Source organism: Agelaius phoeniceus, chromosome 31, assembly GCF_051311805.1.
Source record: "Agelaius phoeniceus isolate bAgePho1 chromosome 31, bAgePho1.hap1, whole genome shotgun sequence".
In the NCBI taxonomy this organism is placed as follows: Eukaryota; Metazoa; Chordata; class Aves; order Passeriformes; family Icteridae; genus Agelaius; species Agelaius phoeniceus.
In genome coordinates, this window is record NC_135295.1 from 5,703,017 (window position 1) to 5,723,421 (window position 20,405).

Genomic DNA, 20,405 nt, shown 5'->3' on the forward strand with positions numbered 1-20,405 from the left:
TCCGCCAGCCCCAGCAGCACAGTGTGACCATGTCCCCCTCCCGCAGTGCCTGTACTGACACCTGCAGCACCAGCCACACTGGGGGACAGAGGAGTCCTGTCACACCTGATGGCACCGGAACCCCCCCATAGAGTCACACCCAGTGCACCAGGGGTCCCCATATCCAGCATGACGATCCTCCCAGCCTAGGATGCTCTGGGATGTCCCCAGAGCAGGGGACAGGCTGTGATCACACAGGAGGTGACCCATGGAGGAGAGCCCACCCAGAGCCCTTGGGGTCCCCACGGGTGCCAGCCTGGGGACACCCAAAGCCCCCTCACCATCTGAGATTCTCACAGGGGGGCTGAGCCCAGTGTCAGGTCTGTCACACATGTTGGTGCCACTCACAATGACAGTGAAGTGGTCAGGTCCCTTCTGCCCCCAGGGCTTACTGTCCTTTTACCAGGTGGTGGCACCAGTGGTCCCCGAGCCCTGGCAGGTCAGTGTCACCCGGTCCCACAGCACTGCCGGCCTCCAGGGGGGCTCCACCAGGAGCTGGGTGGTCTGGGCACCTGCAGATGACAGGGGACACCAGCCTGCCAGGGCCAGTGAGGGGCTGGGGACAGTGGGGTGGGGCCATGGCATCCCCCGAGGACTCACCAGCGAGGCCGAGGGTCTGGGCTGGAAGGGAGAAGGGACAGGGCTGGGTGGAGGTGGCACTACAGGGACAGAGGCACACAAGGTACAGGGCATGGGGGCTATCCCCAAATTGTCCTCATGGGGACAGCAGTTCTTGTTGGAAAATGTGTGTGGGTGGTTCCAAAAGATTTTTCACTGCAGGGGGACATGTCTGTGTCACAGCCATCTGTGCACCACATCCCTGTGGCACAGACACCTTGGGAACAGGGACACCAAGGCCACCCTGGGCTGAGGCAGAACATGGGGACACTGTGGATACCCCAGGCACAAGGACACCACGGACACAGCCCATGCTGACCCAGGTCACCCCCACCAGCTCATGATCCCATCCCCATGATCCCATCCCCATGGCCACATCCTCACCGTTCTTGTTCCCTTCTGTCCCTGCATCCCAGGTCCCTTGTCCTTATCCCCAGAGTTACCTGAGCCCAAAGGTGCCAGTCCCCACATTCCTGTCCCCACATCCCCATCCCCAAATTCCTGCGCCCCTATTCCTGTCTCCAAAGCCACCCTACATCCCCAGTCCCACCAAGGTCCACTGTGGGTACCATGGACTGTCACTGCTGGCATTGGGGACCTCAGGGGACCCCACAGCCCCCCTGTGCCCCCTCCCCATCCCCATCCCCAGGGTGTCAGGCCCGTGCCCAGGGCATTCACCCCACAGGAGCAGCGCCACCTTCCCAGCCATCCTGGTGTCCCCAGCCATGTGCACTGGCTGTCACTCGCTGCTGTGGCCACCGCTCCCCTGGCTGGTGGCTCTTTGGATAAAGGGGAAGGAAGCGAGGTCACGTCCGTCCCCATGTGTAGGTGGCCTTTGGCAGGGGCAGGGTGGCCACAAGCAGGGGACAGGCTGTGGGCAGGGTGGGGACATGCTGGGGACAAAGCTGGGTGAGGCAAGATGCAATATGGGGTTCCCAGTAGTGCGGGGCTCAGAGGGTTTGTGGTGACAGGGATGGGTGTCCTGGAGAATGGAGGGTCCCAGGGATGGGGTCTGTGGGAATGAGGGTGCTGCAGAGGTGGAATCAACAGGGATGGGGGTGCCTTGGGAATGGGGTTCCCAGGGCTGGGGGACTCAGGGACGGGAGTCCCAGGGGAACGTGTGCTCCAGGGTCATGGGATGGGGATGCTGGGGGAATGGGGGTTCCCATGGGAATGGGTGTCCTGGGACAATCAAGGTCATGGGGCAAGGAGGATTTCAGAGGATAGAATGAACAGGAGAGGATTCCTTGGCAATGGAGTCCTGGGCCCTGGACATCCTGGGGAATGTCAGTACTGGGATAGGGGTCCCAGGCACGGCGGGACCTAAAGAATGGGACTCCCATGGTATAATTTCATGGGAAATGAGATTGCCAGGGAAGAGCAGTGGCTAGGTGGACCTGTGGTCGCAGCTCCTTCCCTGGATGCCTCAGATTTTTGGGTGAACCATGACCTAACACAGCCCCAACAAGGTGCCAGCAGCCTGGGCGTCACCGCAGAGAGATTCCAAGGGGCTCTGGGTCTGTGGAGCTGCTGCAGAGGTGAGAATTCTGTGGGTGGAAAAAGGCCTGCCTGTGGTTTGCTCAGCCCTTCAAGAAGCACAAACCCCACAGAGAGCCCAAGTAGTGGTTCTGCAAGAGCTTTTCATGGTTTTCAGAGCAGGGCTGGCTGGAAACTGCCCTTGCAGGGGCAGCTGTGAGGGACCCAGTCCAGAAATGCAGCAATTGATCATTTTGTCCCGTACAGCAAGATTCTGAGAGAGCCCCAAAAACTCTGCAAATCCCACAACAATCTGCTCAACAACCTGCCCGGGTCCATCCTTCTGCCTGTGGCAAGGCTGCAGCCCATTGTAACATCCCAGGAAGAATATTTGGGTTCTGGTTTGGCTGCCAGATAAGAGGTAAATGTGTGGAAATATTGAGCAGGGGGTCGGCCCTGCGGCCATGTTGGGGCCGTGGGGAGTGACCCTGTGTGGATTCCAGGTGGCCCCAAAGCTGCTCCATCCCTGCCTTCCTCACCCGTGTGAAAGGCTGAGGGTTTGCAGGAATTGTGGAGTAAAGCCACCAGAGGTGCTGCTGTGGACACGAGACCTGCCTGGGGTCAAGCGCTGCCTTCCTTCCATTCGGGATCATTGGGAGAGGTCACGGGTGCTACACAGGGCGTGTGCCTGGCCCCAGGACACTGCTACGCTGCCAGTGGGCACTGGGATCCAACCTGCTGCCTTGGCAGCTTCTGCCCGCTGCCGCTGGTGGTGCCGGGACCGATTGGTGGCCGTGAGTTTGCAAAAGGAGCAAATTCCCCTCCTCCCTCCCGGCCGAGGCCGCCGTGGCCCCTGAGGGGATGGAGCTGGAGCGGGGCGCCCTCTGCTGGCCGGGAGTGCTCCCTGCAGCGCCCCCTGCTGGCCGCGGTTATAACTGCCACAAAAACCAACAGCGCTGAACAGGACGGAAAGCTCTGGGTTTGTGTTGTTTCTTCTGTCCTGCTTTATTAATTTCTCAGTAAAGAGCTGTTTTTCATTTCCTACACTTTTGCCTGGAAGCCTCATCATTTCTGTAACTAAAAAATGTTTTAGAGATGGGTCTTCTTTCCATTCCAGAAACATTTCCAATTTCCTGGGTAGATATTTCTCATTTAAATGAGTTGCCAACTCTTGGGTTCCAGCCTGGATGGGACAGACAACCCAAGAGGAGACACGGTCAGGGACTTGGCTATGCCTTATGCTCTGCCCTTTAAGCCAGTAGGCCCACCAAGGGTCCGCTCCCCAGCTGGCACTCCTGGTCACCCAGCCACTCAGAAGCTGGCTTTGGCAGTGTCACACTGTCCCCAATGTGCAACGGCTGACAGACTGATGGACAGACGGGGCCCTGTCTCACCAAAAGCACGGCCTGACCCACCCCTGCCACACACAGCTGTTCCAAAATGTCTCCAGACATCAAACTTTTCCTGTCTCTGACACCCTGCCCTGTGCCATGGCCTGATCGAGAGACTGCCCTGAGAATGGGGGAGGCTCTGGAACCTCCACAGGGCCTTTGTGACATCCTCGTGTGGGGAACACGGCAGAAGAGTGGTTTGGTACAGGGGAGAGGAGTATCCATAGCCTCCTGAAGGCTGCTTTGGCCATCAGAGCAAGGAAGGTCCAGGGACCTTCCAGGTTCCTCTGGTGGAGGAAACGTGCTGGGGGAAATGTCTGGGGTTTGTTCCTTTTCGGTGGCTTTCCAAGGTAATCGTTCCTTTTTTCACCATTTGGACTCTGAACCTTGTTGTTTTGCTGTTGATTTTATTCTCTCTCGTTGCTGTTGCAGGAAATTGTTCTTCTTTCAGCCCTTTGGCATCTTTGTGCCCCCACGGGGAGGGATTGGGGCAGTTTTTAGTGGCAGCACAGACACGAGTGGGTGCCCATGGGTGGGGACCCCCAGTGCCCCCAGTTCCCCCCAGTGTCACAGCACATTCCCGTAGATGTCACGGGGTTCCCGCGGTCGCCCCTGGAGTCCCCGCAGCTCCGCGTTGGTCACCTGGGGATCCTGGAGGGTGGTGGCACGGGGGGACACTGCGAGAGACATGGGCTGTGGGATCTGGGTGGGGTGACACTGGTGGGTGACGTGTCCCTCTGTGTGTGTCCCCCCCGTACTCACCCCCTGCCCTCTTGGTGACCACGACGTGGGTGTACAGCACCTCCCCCTCCTCTGGGGGGGCCGGGGAATCCGGGGGGGCCCTGAGGGAATAAAGGGGATGTGGGAAGGGGAATGGGAGGTCTTTGGGGGTTGGCGTTAAAAGGGGAGAGTGTGGTTTGAGCCTCCCACTCACCTTTCCTGGTGCTTCCTGGCAGCTGCAAACGAAAGAGGGAAGGGGTGATTGAGGGGTCCCCAGGGCCTTGAACCCTCTGAGGAATCCTGTACCCCCAGGGCACCCTCAATCCCCCTCAGGACCCCCAAGAATCCCTGAAGCCCCCGAGGATCCATGAACCTTCCCTTTGGCCCCAAACAAATCACCCTCAAGAACCCAAAGCCCAGCAGGGACAGAGACCCCCGAACACCCCCAGAGCCCCTGAAGGAACCCCCAGCATCCCTGCAGGACTCTCCAGCGCCTCCCCAAACCCCACAGGACCCTGAACCAAAGTCACAATTGTGGGTATGTGGGTCGTCACCTATGGTTCCCCAATTCTGTGGGCCTCTACAGCTCCCTGGGACCCCCCATCTACCCATTGTCACCCACCCACACGGTGCCACCAGTTCCAGGTCAGAATGACAGCCATGAGGAGGACCAGGAAGGAAAGGGCCCCACCAACACCTGCAGCCACTGCAAGAAACAGAGGGGGACACATCAGGGTCACCCATCCCCCAGGGGTCCTGTACTCCCTGGTGACCCCACCTGTGTGACCCCACCTGTGACCCAGGGTGAGCCAGGTGTCACCTCCAGGGCCAGCTCTGGGCTGAGTGCCTGGAACACATGGTGCCTATCCTGTCCCAGCTGGTGTGTGGCCACGCACTGGTAGGTGCCCGAATGTCCCACTTCAACGTCACTGAGCTCCAGTAGGAGACCCTGGGCCACCTCCTGCCCGTTGTGCAGCCAGGTGAAGGTGACAGGGGATGAGCCTACCTGCACTGAGCAGTGCAGGGTCACGTTGTCACCTGCATGCACCTGGTGTGAAAGGGGACCAGGGGTGATGGTGGCATTGGCCACGGGCACTGGTGGGACAAAGACAGGGCTGGCACCTGGCAGGGTGGGATGGGAGTGCTCTGGGTGGGCTCAGCCCCAGCCCGAGGGTCCCGCTCACCCAGGACGGTGACATTCATGGGGTCACTCTCGGCCACGCTGTCCCCGTCACTGACCCGGCACCAGTACTGGCCGCTGTCATTGTCCCCAACGCGGCGCAGCTCCAGGCGGGGGCTGGTGCCAGGCAGTGCCCCTGAGCCCTCCCGGTGCCAGGAGAAGGACAGGGCACCTGTTCCCATGGTCACTGAGCAGTTCAGCACCAGGCTGTCCCCGAGTGCCACCTGTCCCCCGGGGGGCTGCGCTGACAGGGACACCCCCGAGGGAGGGACCCCTGCAGGAGAGGGGGACATCAGGGGACGGTGAGGGACCCACGGGTTTCAGGGAGGGGCAGGGGAACTCCAGTGATGGAAAGTGGGGGCAGAGATGGGGGGGGCGGGGTGTTTCTTCAAAAGGAACCCTGAGGGATGCTGGGGGGGGTCAGAGAGGGAACTCCTGGAGAGGGAGGTGGGCAACACCATGGTGGGTAGGGGGACCCAGGGAGGGGATGGTGTGATCTGGGGAATGTGTGGAGAACTCAGAGAAGGGTGATGGGAGCCAGGGAGGTGTGAGGGGACCCAATGTGGGATGGAGGGAAACACGAGCCAGGAATGGGGGGACCTGGGGAGGGACCGGGGCAGCAATGGCAGGACACGGAAACGGTGCCAGGGAAGGATGGGGGTACCCATGTAGGGGCTGGGGGGGTCCCAGGGAGGGACCCAAGAAAGGACAGTGGGAGCCAGGGAGGGATCTGGGAAAGGTCGGGTACCCAAGAGCAGGCATCAGGGAGGGCTGGGCGATGCCAGGCAGTGTGGGGGACCCAAGGAGGCTGTGGGGGCTCCCCGTGCCCATCCCCGCACTCACTGCGCACCGTGACGCTGAGCCAGGCGCTGCTCTTCCGCACGGCCCCACCCTGGGAGTGCACCTCACAGCCATAATTCCCCGAGTGGGAGATCCCCACGGTGGGCACCAGCAGCTGCGGGGACCCCTGCGGGCCCCCCACCACCTGCCCGTCCCGGTAGAACACGTGCAGGAGGGGGGCTCGGGCCTGCAGGGGGCTGGGGGTGCTGAGGCAGCTGAGAGTCAGAGGGGACTCCTCGGTGGGTGTGGGGGGACCCTCCAGCACCGGCACTGAGAAGAGCTCTGGGAAGGAGAGGGGAGGTGAGGACTGTGACTCTGAATCCACTGGGAAGTGGCTTTGGGGTTGTCAAGATATTGGAGTTCCAGCACCGGCACTGAGAAGAGCTCTGGGAAGGAGAGGGGAGGTGAGGACTGTGACTCTGAATCCACTGGGAAGTGGCTTTGGGGTTGTCAAGATATTGGAGTTCCAGCCATGGGGGTGCTCACCCTGCACTGTCACTGGCACTGCTGCTGACCATGACATAGAGGACCCCACCAAGCCTGCACAGCGGTAGCGGCCGCTGTGGTGCAGCTGCAGGGGGGACAGGGACAGCTCGGTTCCCCTGAGGGACCCCCCGAGATCCTTCTCATCCCAGTAAAATCGCACCCTGCTGAGATGGTTTTCCTGCCGGCCCCGGCAGCACAGTGTCACTGTGTCCCCCTCCAGCAGTGCCCGTTCTGGCACCTGCAGCACCAGTGGGTCTGTGGGACAGGAGGGTCACATCTCTCTGATGAGGCCATTCTGAGGTGGCCTCATCTCACTGATGAGGTCCCTGCCCATAGCACCAGGGACATCTGTGAGCTCTGGAGTGCACTGGGCTGCACTGGGATGTCCCTGTGTGCAGGGCACAGGCTCTCGCCACATGAGGGGTGTAAGGCCACCCATGGAGTGGAGCCCACCCTGACCTCTCAGGGGCCACCCTGATCATTAAAGGTCCACCCTCACCATCTAAGACTGTCACGGGGGGGCTGCGCTTGGTGCCGGGTCTGTCACATGTGTAGGTGCCACTCCTGGTGAGAGTGAGGTGTTCAGGTCCCTCCTGCCACCAGCGCTGCCCGTCCTTCTACCAGGTGGTGGCACCGGTGGTCCCCGAGCCCTGGCAGGTCAGGGTCACCCGGTCCCATAGCACCGCTGGCCTCCAGGGGGGCTCCACCAGGAGCTGGGTGGTCTTGGCACCTGTGGGTGACAGGGGACCCCAGCCTGCCAGGGCCAGCGTGGGGCTGGGGACAGTGGGGTGGGGCCATGACATCCCTTGAGGACTCACCAGCGAGGCTGAGGGTCTGGGCTGCAAGGAAGAAGGGACAGGGCTGGGTGAGGGTGGCACTGTAGGGAAGGAGGCACCAGGGTACAGGGTGTGGTGGCTGTCCCCAAAAACTGTCCCAATGGGGACAGCATTTCTTGTGGGAAAGTGTGTCTGGGTGGTCCCCAAAAGATTTGGAGAGGCAGGGGGACATGTCTGTGTCACAGCCACCCGTGCACCAAATCCCTGTGGCACAGACACCTTGGGAACAGGGACACTGAGGCCACCCTGGGCTGAGGCAGAACATGGGGACACTGTGGATACCCCGGGCACGAGGACACCACGGACACAAGCCATGCTGGCCAAGGTCACCCCCACCAGCTCATGATCCCATCCCCATGATCCCATCCCCATGGCCACATCCTCATGGTTCTTGTCGCTTTCTGTCCCTGCATCCCAGTTCCCTTGTCCTTATCCCCAGAGTTACATGAGCCCAAGGTGCCAGTCCTCACATTCCTGTCCCCACATCCCCGTCCCCAAATTCCTGCGCCCCTATTCCTGTCTCCAAAGCCACCCTACATCCCCAGTCCCACCAAGGTCCGCTGTGGTTAACATGGACTAGCACTGCTGGCATTGGGGACCTCAGGGGACCCCACAGCTCCCCTGTGCTCCCTCCCCTCCCCATCCCCAGGGTGTCAGGCTCGTACCCAGGGCACTCACCCCACAGGAGCAGCGCCACCTTCCCGGCCATCCCAGTGTCCCCAGCCATGTGCACTGGCTGTCACTCGCTGCTCTGGCCACCGCTCCCCTGGCTGGCGGCTCTTTGGATGAAGGGGAAGGAAGCGAGGTCACGTCCGTCCCCATGCGTAGGTGGCCCTTGGTGGGGGCAGGGTGGCCACAAGCTGGGCACAGGCTGTGGGCAGGGTGGGGACAGGATGGGGACATGGTGGGGGATGCTGTGGCCAGGAGTGGGGGGCTCAGGGGATGTGGGGAACCAAGGATGGGTGTCCAGGAGAATTGGGGTCCACTGCAATTGGGGTTCCCATGCCTGGGGGGATTCAGGGATGGGGGTGCTGTGGGAACATGGTCCCCAGGGATTTGGGGTCATGGCAAGTGGGTGCCAGGGCTGGGGGTGCAGGGGGAAAAAGAGGACCCTCGGGAATAGGGGTTCTGGGGGAAGAAGCAGCCCATGGGATGGGATCAAGGCACTGGTGGTACTGGGCAATGTCAATCCTGGGATGGGGGTCCCCAGGGAGGAGAGACCAAGGTAATGGGGGTCCCATGGTTGGGTCCCCAGGGGAATGGGAGTGCCAGGGATGGGCAGTGACTGGGTGGCAACAGGGGTCACAGCTCCCTCATGGGGTGCCTCAGATTTTGGGGTGACTCAGAGCCCAGCACAGTCCCCACCCTGGGGCACCCCATGGCTCTCCTGGGAGGTCCTGTGTCTCTGCCCCACTCACCCCTGGGCTTTTTTCCTTTTCCCACATTTCCTGGTTGAACCATCCCAGGGAACAGCTGGGAGAATCCCAGGAAGGGAAAAAAGGGGTTGGGGGGTGCAGGCAGTAGTTTCAGGGCTGTGGGGGATGGGGCTCCCTGTCTGTGACCCCCCAACTCTTTCTCTTTCCTGCAGCGGTTTGTGCTGAGGCAAGGACATGAATTCTGTCCAGGGGGCACATCCAGAGGGGTCCAGCCTTTAGGGAAAAGGGCAGCTCTGCTGTGCTGACACCCGGGTCTTGTCCCAGGCTCTTGTCCCTGGGAGCTGCTCCTCGTTCTGGGGGTGCCACATCCTTGGGGATTCCTTTCCCAGAGGTGGCACATCCTGGGGTCCGCTGTCCTGGCTGGGCCTTGAGCATTCCCGCTGTCCCCAGTGGGTTCCTGTGACCTCTGGGGTGCCCAAACTTAAGGAGGCATCTTTTATGACCTTGCCCTGATGATGGTAAATCCCAGGATCAAGTTGGTTGAATTCCCCAATGCCCAATTGCTATGGACAGTTTTGGGGTCATATTTTGGTCTCAGATTTTGAGATGACTCAGAGCCCAGCACAGACCCCATCCTGGGGCACCCCAGGCTTGTCCTGGGAGGCTCTGGGTCTCTGCCCCACAAATCCCTGGGCTTTTTCCTGTCACTCAAATTTCCTGTCTTAGCAATCTCAGGAAACACTTGATGCCCAATTGACTGTGACAAAATTATACATCCATGGAAAAAAGGCATAAATCTTTTCCTATACCATTATTTTCCCAATAAAAAACAAACTCCTCAAAAATGAAACTGACAAGGTATAAAATGCTCTGGTTTATAGAATCCTTTTAATCATTGCTTTCCCAACAAGAGGAAATCAAAACACAATAAAAACACAAAGAAGTGGATATAAAAACCACAAGAAAACCACAAACAAATCACAGTGAAATGAGACTTTTTGGTTCCCTTTAGCAGCCCCTTGCTGCATCCCACAGCAGCGTTTGCTTGTGGATAACACAGAGGGTGGAATCTCCCTGAGTGTCCAACAGCTCCATGGGATTGTTCCCTGCCTGCTGGGCAGCAACCCAGCTCCTAAGGAAGACTTTTCTTGGCCCATATTAAGGAACTCTCTCCATTTTGCTCGTTCCCACCCTGAAACTTGATTGACTTCCCTTGGAGGAAGGGGAGAAGCTCTGTCCATGCTTGGGACAGTGCACAGGAATCAGTGGAAATGCCCCTGTGTTCCTCAGGGTCTGATTCCCTGGTAAATCCACTCCAGCCTGCCCTGAATTCCTCTGCCTGGGCACTCCCTGCTCCTGCTGTGACACCCCTGTTCCCCAGCCCCTCGTGTGCAGCCCCTGCTCAATATTTTGACACTTTTCCCTCTCTTCAGGTGTGCACATCCAGAAGACAAACATTCTTTCCAGAAGTTCCAAGGGGCTGCAGGTTTTGTTCAAGAAGGAGGGTGCAGGTCAGGTTGTTGAGAAAATCGGTGTGGGATTTGCAGCAGTTCTGGGGCTCTCTCAGTCCTTTGTTGAGAATGACAAAATGATCAATTGCTGCATTTCCGGACTGGTTCCCCCACAGCTGAACCTGCAGGGGCAGTTTCCAGCCAGTCCTGCTCTGAAAACCATCAAAGGCCCTCCCAGAGCCACTGCTTGGGCTTCCTTTGGGTTTGTGCTTCTTGCAGCGCTGAGCAAACCACCGCCAGGCCTTTTTTCCCCACAGAATTCTCACCTCTGCAGCAGCTCTAAAGCTGCCAGAATCAAAGCCATGGGGGCAGGGGGGACCCTCAGGTGCTGGCTGCCACCTGGGGCTGGGCAGAGCAGGGCTGGGCAATGGCCATCCCTGTGCAGTGGGGCTGGGCCATGGCTGGGCCCCACCCTTGCATTGACAGGGGTCCCCAGGATGTGCCACCCCTGGGACAGGCACCCGGCCAGGAATGTGCAGGGACATTTCTGGAACTGCCACACCTGGGACAGGACCCCCCATGCCAGGATGTGTCACCCCCTGGGACAGGATCCCCCCAGGACAGGAGCCTCTGGATGTGCCACCCCAGGACAGAACCCCCCCTTTCCCATCTGACTCTCAGCACAAACGGCCTCTTCCTTCTTGTCCAGGAAAAAGAAAGTGTTGAGGGCGCACAGCCCAACACCTCCATCCCCCACAGCCTCCCCACCATTCCCTGCACCTCCTTCTCCCCATTTCCCCATCCCCTGGGTCCCCCCAACCCATTCACTGCTCAGGTGCTTCCCAGGATTGCTGAGCCAGGAACCGGGGGTGAGGGGACATGGCAAAAAGTAAGGAGAATAAGCAAAAAAGAGAAATAAAGAGAGAAAAATGTCAGGGGCAGGGGAGGACCCAGAGGCTGAGCTACCAAGGACCCCCATGCAATGTCTGACCAGGAAATGAGCACCCCAGGGGTGATTTTGCAGGGCCCTGGGTCACTCCAAAATCTGAGGCATCCAGGCAAGGAGCTGTGACCCCCAGGACCCCCTTAGCCACCGCCCATCCCTGGCACCCCCATTCCCCTGGGACCCCAACCTTGGGACCCAATTTCCTTCTGTCCCCCCTTCCCTGAGACCCCCATCCCTGGACTGCACTTCCCCAGGATCGCCAACCCCAAGGAACCGCATCCCAGTAATTCCAGTCCCTGGGACACCCCTTCCCTTGGGGACATTGATTTCCCAAGGGCCCCCATTCTTACAGGGACCCCCTTGCCCCTGGCACCCCCATGCCATGGCCCCCATCCCATGATCACAAATCCCTGGAGGCCACGTTGTTCTGGGACCCTCATTCCCAAGTCTGAGTCCACCCAACCCTTGGGACCCCCATTTCCCTGGGACCCCATCCCTGGGCAACCCATTCCCCTGGACACCCATCCCTGACTCCCTACACAGCCTTAGACCCCAGATTCTGGCAATACCATGTCCCCACCTTGTCCCACCATCACACCCATGTCCCACAGCGTCCCCACCCTGCCCCCACCAAGGGCCACCTACGCATGGGGACGGACGTGACCTCGCTTCCTTCCCCTTCATCCAAAGAGCTGCCAGCCAGGGGAGCGGTGGCCACAGCAGCGAGTGACAGCCAGTGCACATGGCTGGGGACACCGGGATGGCCGGGAAGGTGGTGCTGCTCCTGTGGGGTGAGTGCCCCGGGCACAGGCCTGACACCCCGGGGATGGGGAGGGAAGGGGGCACAGGGGGGCTGCGGGATCCCCTGAGGTCCCCAAGGCCAGCAGAGTCAGAGCAGGTCATAGAGCCCAGTGTGACCAGAGTTGTTGGATGGCTTTGGGGACAGGAACAGGGGAACTGGGATGTGGGGACAGGAACAGGGGGATAGAGATGTGGGAACAAGGATGTGGCAGAAGGAGCCTTGGGGCTTGGGTAGCTGTGGGGACAGGGACAGGGGAACAGGGATGCAGGGACAGGGACAAGGGCCATGATGCATGGGGATGGGCTGGGAGAACAGGTGCCATTGGAATGGGATGATGGGCACAGGGCCATGGATTATGGCTGTGGGGACAGGTGCTGTAGGGCCGTGGAACTGACGTGTGCAAACATGGGGTGTCCACATTGTCCACATGACCCTCACCCAGCCCTGTCCCTTCTCCCTTCCAGCCCAGACCCTCGGCCTTGCTGGTGAGTCCTCAGGGGATGCCATGGCCCCACCCCGCATTCCCCAGCCCCACACTGGCCCTGGCAGGCTGGTGTCCCCTGTCACCCACAGGTGCCCAGACCACCCAGCTCCTGGTGGAGTCCCCCTGGAGGCCGGCGGTGCTGTGGGACTGAGTGACACTGACCTGCCAGGGCTCGGGGACCGCCGGTGTCACCACCTGGTACAAGGATGGGCAGCACTGCGGGCAGGAGGGACCTGAACACCTCACTGTCACCAAGAGTGGCACCTACACGTGTGACAGACCTGGCATCAGTCTCAGTCCCCCTGTGAGTGTCTCAGACATTGAGAGGGGTTTGGGTGTCCCCAGCCTGGCACCCAGGGGACCCCGAGGGCTCTCAGTGGGCTCCACTCCATGGTTCACCTCCTGGTGTAACCAGAGCCTGTCCCCTGCTATGGGGACATCCCAGAGCACCCTAGTGTTGGGGAAACCATGTGGGAATTGGGGACCCCTGGTGCATTGGGTGTAACCCAGATGGGGTCCTGGTGCCATCGGGTGTAACAGGACCCCTCTGTACCCCAGGCTCGCTGGTGCTGCAGGTGCCAGCACAGGCGCTGCTGGAGGGGGACACGGTGACACTGCGCTGCCAGGGCTGGTGGAACTGCACGGTCACCTCGGTGTCCTTCTACCGCGAGGAGAAGCGTCCGGGCGGGCTCCATGATGGCACCGAGCTGTCCCTGTCCCCTCTGCAGCTGCACCACAGCGGTCGCTACAGCTGCAGGGGCTGGGTGAAATCCTGGTGGTCAGGGAGGTCATGAAATTCAGCACCGGTGACAGTGACAGGGCACGGTGAGCACCCCACAGCTGCCACCCTGACACCCCCACAGCCCCTCCCCAGGGACTCGGGCTCACAAATTCCCCTCCCGTCTCCTTCCCAGAGCCTAGGCGGGCTCCATGATGGCACGGGGAAGGGCATGGGGAGCCCCCAGAGCCTCCTCAGCTCTCCCAGGCCTTCAGGGGGTGCCCAGTCCTTCCAGACACCTGCCCTGTGGCCCCAACCTTTCCCGGATCCTACCCTTGCTCCCCTGCTCCCTTCTCATGTCCCTCTCAGGGTCCCCCACCCCTAGAGGGCTACCCCCATCCCACCCCTACACATTTTCCGTGTCCTGCCATCCCTGCCCCGGGTGCCTCCCCAGGTCCCACCATTCCTGGCTTGTGTCTCCCCACCCCTCTCTGAGTCCCCTCACCCCTCCCAGCATCCCTCCCACCCCTCTCTGAGGTCACCACACATTCCCCAGGTCACATCATTCCCTCCCTGAGTCCCCATACCCACCCTGGTGTCATCCGCCCCCCTCTCCAGGGGTCCCTTGGGGTTCCTTTCCAAGCCCCACCAATCTCTGCGCCCCCTCTCCCTCACTGGGGTCTCCCTGCCCTTCCCCTACCACCCCCCTGGGTCCCTCACTGTCCCTTGCTATCCTCCCCTCCTGCAGGGGTCCTGCCCTCCGGGGTGTCCCTGTCAGTGCAGCCCCCCGGGGGGCAGGTGGCACTCAGGGACAGCCTGGTGCTGAGCTGTATGGTGGCCATGGGGACAGGTCCCCTGTCCTTCTCCTGGCACTGAGAGGGCTCGGGGGCACTGCTGGGCACCAGCTGCTACCTAGAGCTGTGCCACACTGGGGACAATGACAGCGGCCAGTACCGGTGCCGGGTCAGTGACGGGGACAGCGTGGCCGAGAGTGACCCCCTGAATGTCACTGTCCTGGATGAGCGGGACCCTCTGGCTGGGGATGAGCCGACCCATGGCACTCCCATCCCACTTCACCAGGTGTCAGCCCTGTCTTTGTCGCCACACTGCCCGTGGCCAATGCCACCATCACCCCCGGTACCCTGGCACACCAGGTGCACGCAGGTGACCCCGTGACCCTGCACTGCTCAGTGCAGGTGGGCTCAGCCCCTGTCACCTTCACCTGGCTGCACAACAGGCTGGAGGTGCCCCAGGGTGCCCTCCTGGAGCTTGGAGACATCAATGTGGGACATTCAGGCACCTACCAGTGCGTGGCCACCATCCAGCTGGGACAGGACAGGCACCGCGTGTTCCGGGCACTCAGCCCTGAGCTGGTCCTGGAGTTGATACCACGGGGACACTGCAACAAAGGTGGGGTCACACAGGGCCACCAGGGAGTGCAGGACCCCTGGGGTGATGGGTGACCCTGATGTGTCCCCCTCTGTTTCTTGCAGTGGCCACAGGGGTCAGTGGGGCCCTTTCTTTCCTGCTCCTGCTCGTGGGTGTCATTGTGGCCTGGCACCGGTGGCACCATGTGGGTGGGTGACAATGGGGGCACAGGCGTCCCAGGGAGCTTTAGAGGCACCCAGTGTTGGACAATGATTGGGCAGCACCCACAGCCGCAAAACTGCGGCATTGTCTGTACTTTAGGGTTTGGGGAGGGGCTGAAGGGTCCTGCAGGGATGCTGCGGGTTCTCTCAGGGGCCCTTGGGGCAGTTAGGAGGTCTCTGTCCCTGCTGGGCTTTGGGTTCCTGAGGCTGAGTTGGCTGGGGACACTGGGGATGTTCCTGAATTCTGGGAGGCTTCAGGGATGCTTGCGGGTTCTGTTGTAAATTGAGGGTCCCGTGGGGGTCAGGAATCCAGGGAGGGTTCAGGGCCCTGTGATCCCACAGTCACATCTTCCCTCTTTCCTCTGCAGCTGCCAGGAAACACGAGGAAAGGTTGGTGAAGGGCTCCCAACATGAGTCCCCTTTTACCCCTGCCCCACAGCTCTCCATTCCCTCCCCCACATCCCCTTTATTCCCTCAGGGCCCCCCCGGATCCGCCGGCCCCCCCAGAGCAGGGGGAGGTGCTGTACACCCACGTCGTGGTCACCAAGAGGGCAGGGGGTGAGTACAGGGGGGACACACGCAGAGGGACACGTCACCCACCAGGGTCACCCCACCCAGATCCCACAGCCCGTGTCTCTCGCAGCGTCCCCCCGTGCCACCAGCCTCCAGGATCCCCAGGTGACCAACGCGGAGCTGTGGGGACCCCAGGGGTGACCGCGGGAACCCGGTGACATCTACGGGAATGTGCTGTGACACTGGGGGGAACTGGGGGCACTGGGGGTCCCCACCCATGGGCACCCACTCGTGTCTGTGCTGCCCCTAAAAACTGCCTCTCCTGCACCCCATTGAGGCACAAAGATGCCAAAGGGCTGAGAGAAGAACAATTTCATGAAACAGCAATGAGAGAGAGTAAAACCAACAGCAACAGCAACAAGGTTCAGTGTCCAAGTGGTCACACAAGGAACAATTTCCAGGGAAAGCCCCCAATAAGGAAGAAACCCCAGACATTTCCCCCAGCAGGTTTCCTCCACCACAGGAATCTTGCAGGGCCCTGGATCTTCCTTGCTCTGATGGCGAAAGTGGTGTTCAGGAGGCTCTGGATTCTCTTCTCCCTTGTCCCAAACCCTCCTCTGCCGTGTTCCCCACACGAGGATGTCACAAAGGCCCCGTGGGGGTTCCGGAGCCTCCCCCTTTTCCAGGGCAGTTGGGATGAGGCCATGGCACAGGGTGGGGTGTCAGAGACAGGAAAAGTTTGATGTCTGGAGACATTTTGGAACAACTGTGTGTAGCAGGGGTGGGTCATGCCTTGCTTTTGGTGAGACAGGGCCCCGTCTGTCCATCAGTTTGTCAGACGTGGCACATTGGGGACAGTGTGATGCTCTGCCAAAGCCAGCTCTTGAGTGGCTGGGTGACCAGGAGTGCCAGCTGGGGACATAGCCCTTGGTGGCCCAAGTGTCTTAAAAGGCAGAGCATGAGGTGACCAAGTCCTTGATCCTGTCTCCTTTTGGGGTGTCTGTCCCCAACCAAAGAGTTAGCATCTCGTTTAAATGAGAAATATCTGCCAAGGAAAGTGGGAACCTTCCTGGAATGGAAAGAAGACACGTGTGTAATATTTTCTTTAATTTCAAAACTGATGGGGCTTCCAGGCAAAAGTGTTGGAAAAGGAATAGCAGCTCTTTACTGGGAAATTTATAAAGCAGAACAGAACAAACAACTCAAACCCAGAACTTTCCCTCCCGCTCAGCGCTGTTGGTTTTTGTGGCAGTTATAACCGCGGCCAGCAGGGGCCGCTGCAGGGAGCACTCCCGGCCAGCAGGGGGCGCCCCGCTCCAGCTCCATCCCCTCAGGGGCCATGGCGGCCTCGGGCGGGAGGGAGGAGGGCAAATCGCTCCTTTTGCAAACTCACGGCCACCAATCGGTCCCGGCACCACCACCGGCAGCGGGCAGGAGCCGCCAAGGCAGCAGGTTGGATTCCAGTGCCCACTGGCAGCGTAGCAGTGTCCCGGGGCCAGGCACACGCCCTGCACAACACCCGTGGCTGCTCTCCATGATCCCGAATGGGAGGAAGGCGGCATCCGACCCCAGGCAGGTGTCGTGTCCACAGCAGCACCTCTGGTGGTTTTACACCACAATTCCTGCAAACCCTCAGCCTTTCACTCAGATGAGGAGGGCAGGAATGGAGCAGCTTTGGGGACACCTGGAATCCAGACAGGGTCACTCCCCACAGCCCCACCATGGCTGTGGGTTAGAGCCCCTACTCAGTATTCCCACACATTTCCCTGTTGTCTAGGAGCTGAATCAGAACCCATTTATTCTTCCCAGGCCTTTCCAAAGCGCTGCAGGTTTGAGACAGGAAGGACGTGGGTCCAGGTCAGGTTTTTGAGCAGATTGTTGTCTTTGCAGTAGTTCTGGGGCTCTCTCAGATCCTTGCTGCAAGGGACCTAATGATCAATTGCTGCATTTCCAGACTGCTTGCCTCTTAGCTGCCCCTGCACGCGGCAGTTTCCAGCCAGCCCTGCTCTGAAAACCATCAAAGGCCCTCACAGAGCCACTGCTTGGGCTCCCTTTGGGTTCTGTGCTTCTTGCAAAGCTGAGCAAACCACAGGCAGGGCCTTTTTCCACCCACGGAATTCTCACCTCTGCAGCAGCTCTAAAGCTGCCAGAATCAAAGCCAAGGGGGCAGGGGGGACCCTCAGGTGCTGGCTGCCACCTGGGGCTGGGCAGAGCAGGGCTGGGCAATGGCCATCCCTGTGCAGTGGGGCTGGGCCATGGCTGGGCCCCACCCTTGCATTGACAGGGGTCCCCAGGATGTGCCACCCCTGGGACAGGCACCCGGCCAGGAATGTGCAGGGACATTTCCGGAACTGCCATACCCAGGACAGGACCCCCCATGCCAGGATGTGTCACCCCCTGGGACAGGATCCTCTCATGAGAGGACCCCCCCTGGATTTGCTGCTCAGGACAGAACCCTCCACCCCCATTATACTCAGCACAAACGGCCTCTTCCTTCTTCTGCAGGAGAGAGAAAGTGTTGGGGGGCACAGCTCAACACTCCCATCCCCCAGAGCCTCCCCACCCTTCCCTGCACCCCCCACTTCCCCGTTTCCCCCCTCCTCTGAGTCATCCCAACTCATTCCCTGCTCAGGTGCTCTCCAGGATTGCTGAGCTGGGAACGGGGCATGATGGGACCTGGCAGAAAAGTGAGGAAAATAAGAAAAAAGATAAATATAGACTCAAAAAAGTCAAGGGCACAGAAGCAGAGCTACCCAGGACCCCTATGCCCAGGAAACCAGCACCCCAGGGGAGCAGCACTAGGCCCTGATTCACCCCAAAGTCTGAGGCACCCAGGGAAGGAGCTGTATCCCACCAGCCCACCCAAGCAACTGTCCATCCCTGGCACCCCCTTCCCCTGGCACCCCAACCATATGATCCCCACTCCTTCCATCCCAACTTCCCTGGGCCACCATCCCAGGGCTGGCAGTCCCCAGGATCTTAATTCCCAAGGAACCCCAGCTTGGTAATTCTGGCCTCTGGGATCCCCCTTCCACTGGGGGCCTTGGTTCCACCAGGAATCTCATTCCCATGGCATGCCAATCCCTCGGCCCCATCCCATGATCACAAATCCCTGGAGGCCACGTTGTCCTGGGACCCTCACCCCAAGCCTGAGTCCACCAAATCCTTGGGTCCCCCATTCCCCTGAGACGCCATCCCTGGGCCTCCCATTCCCCTGAACACCCATCCCTGGCCCCCTATACCGCCTCAGCCTCAAAATTCTGGCAACACCATGTCCCCACCATGTCCCACCATCACAAACACGTGCCACCATCACCCCCATGTCCCATCAGGTCCCCACCCTGCCCCCATCCTGTCCCCACCCTCCTCCCACCAAGGCCCAACTACACGTGGGGACAGATGTGACCTCGCTCCTTTCCCTTCATCTGAAGGGCCACCAGCCAGGGGAGCGATGGCCACAGCAGCGAGTGATAGCCAGTGCACATGGCTGGGGTGTCACGATCCATCCTTACGAAGGAGTTTCGAGATGGTTCGTGGATTGATCTCAGAGTGGAAAAAAAAAACTGACAGGGCACAGGGGATTTGCAGTAATAATCAAAAGAAATGCACCTTTATTGAATGACCATAGCAAAATGCGATAGAGAGATTAAGGGAGAGAAAAAGAGAAAGAGAGAGAACAAAGAGAGAGAAAGAGGGGAAATATAGCTACCAAACGTAGAGACGAAGACCTTTGGTGCAGTCCAGCTGAGGATCTGCCTGTTACATCGGGGAGATCTCAGAGGTGCAGTTCATCTGGACTCCAATTCTACTCTCTTTCAATGGGGGAAGGGGGAATGGTATTTGCAAAGGGTACACACAGTCCCTGTTCTCAGAAGGAGGCGAGAGCCATTGTGTTCATGGTCCAATGCTCACACCTGCAACATCCATCTTGCTTTGGTCAGCTTGCCTCCCCCTGCACATCTCCGCCGGGTTGGGGGTTTCAGTCCCAGGCCTTGGAAGGAGGAGAGGGGGCCTTCTCACAAAGGGGTTTCATGTCTCGGTCTTTGATGGAAAGGCTTCTTACATCTCAGTCTGTCTGTCACAGTGGTTGCAAATGAGTGAGAAGGGTCTTCTGCAGGGGACCACCCAGAACTCAGGAAAAGTCCAGCCAGGCCGAGAGGTGGGACAGCTTCCAAGGCTATTGTTGCAAAAAGTGCACGGTGCCCCCTTCTTCTTCTCATTGGGCTTGGTGTAGCATACAGCAAACAACACATGTGAAAACAAAAACTTAGCAATGCTCTCAGGTCTCAGGGCCTTGTTGGCATGTGACTTTCTCCTTCAGAGCCAGAGATTTTAGACAGGGGTAGTCTTCTCTTCAGTAGTTCCCCAATGATGACCGTGAGGCAGATGAGGGAAAATTCGGACTGACTCTCACAGGACTCCCAAAACTCCTCACCATTTAAGACTGTCCCAGGGGGGCTGAGCCCAGTTCTGGGTCTGTCACACATGTCGGTGTCACTCTCAGTGACCTTAAAGGGGTCGCATACCTCCTGCCTCTAGTGCCACCCATCCTTGTACCAGGTGGTGGCACCGGCGGTCCCCGAGCCCTGGCAGGTCAGGATAACCCAGTCCCACGGCACCGCCGGCCTCCAGGGGGGCTCCACCAGGAGCTGGGTGGTCTGGGCACCTGTGGGTGACAGGGGACACCAGCCTGCCAGGGCCAGTGAGGGGCTGGGGACAGCGGGGTGGGGCCATGGCATCCCCCAAGGACTCACCAGCGAGGCCGAGGGTCTGGGCTGGAAGGGAGAAGGGACAGGGCTGGGTGGGGGTGGCACCATGGGGACAGAGGCACGATGGCACTGGGGGTGGGGGCTGTCCCCAGAAGGTCTCAGTGGGGGTACTGGTGTGGTACAGAGGTCTCGAGGACAGGGACACAGCAGCCAACCCCTGCTTAGGCATGG

At 59.9% G+C, this 20,405-nt stretch overlaps 1 pseudogene; it reads left to right on the top strand.

Moving 5' to 3' along the window:
* Positions 1-12,119: 12,119 nt before the first annotated feature.
* The window catches only part of LOC143696216 (Fc receptor-like protein 4), a 30,817-nt pseudogene continuing 22,531 nt past the window's right edge, over positions 12,120-20,405 (top strand).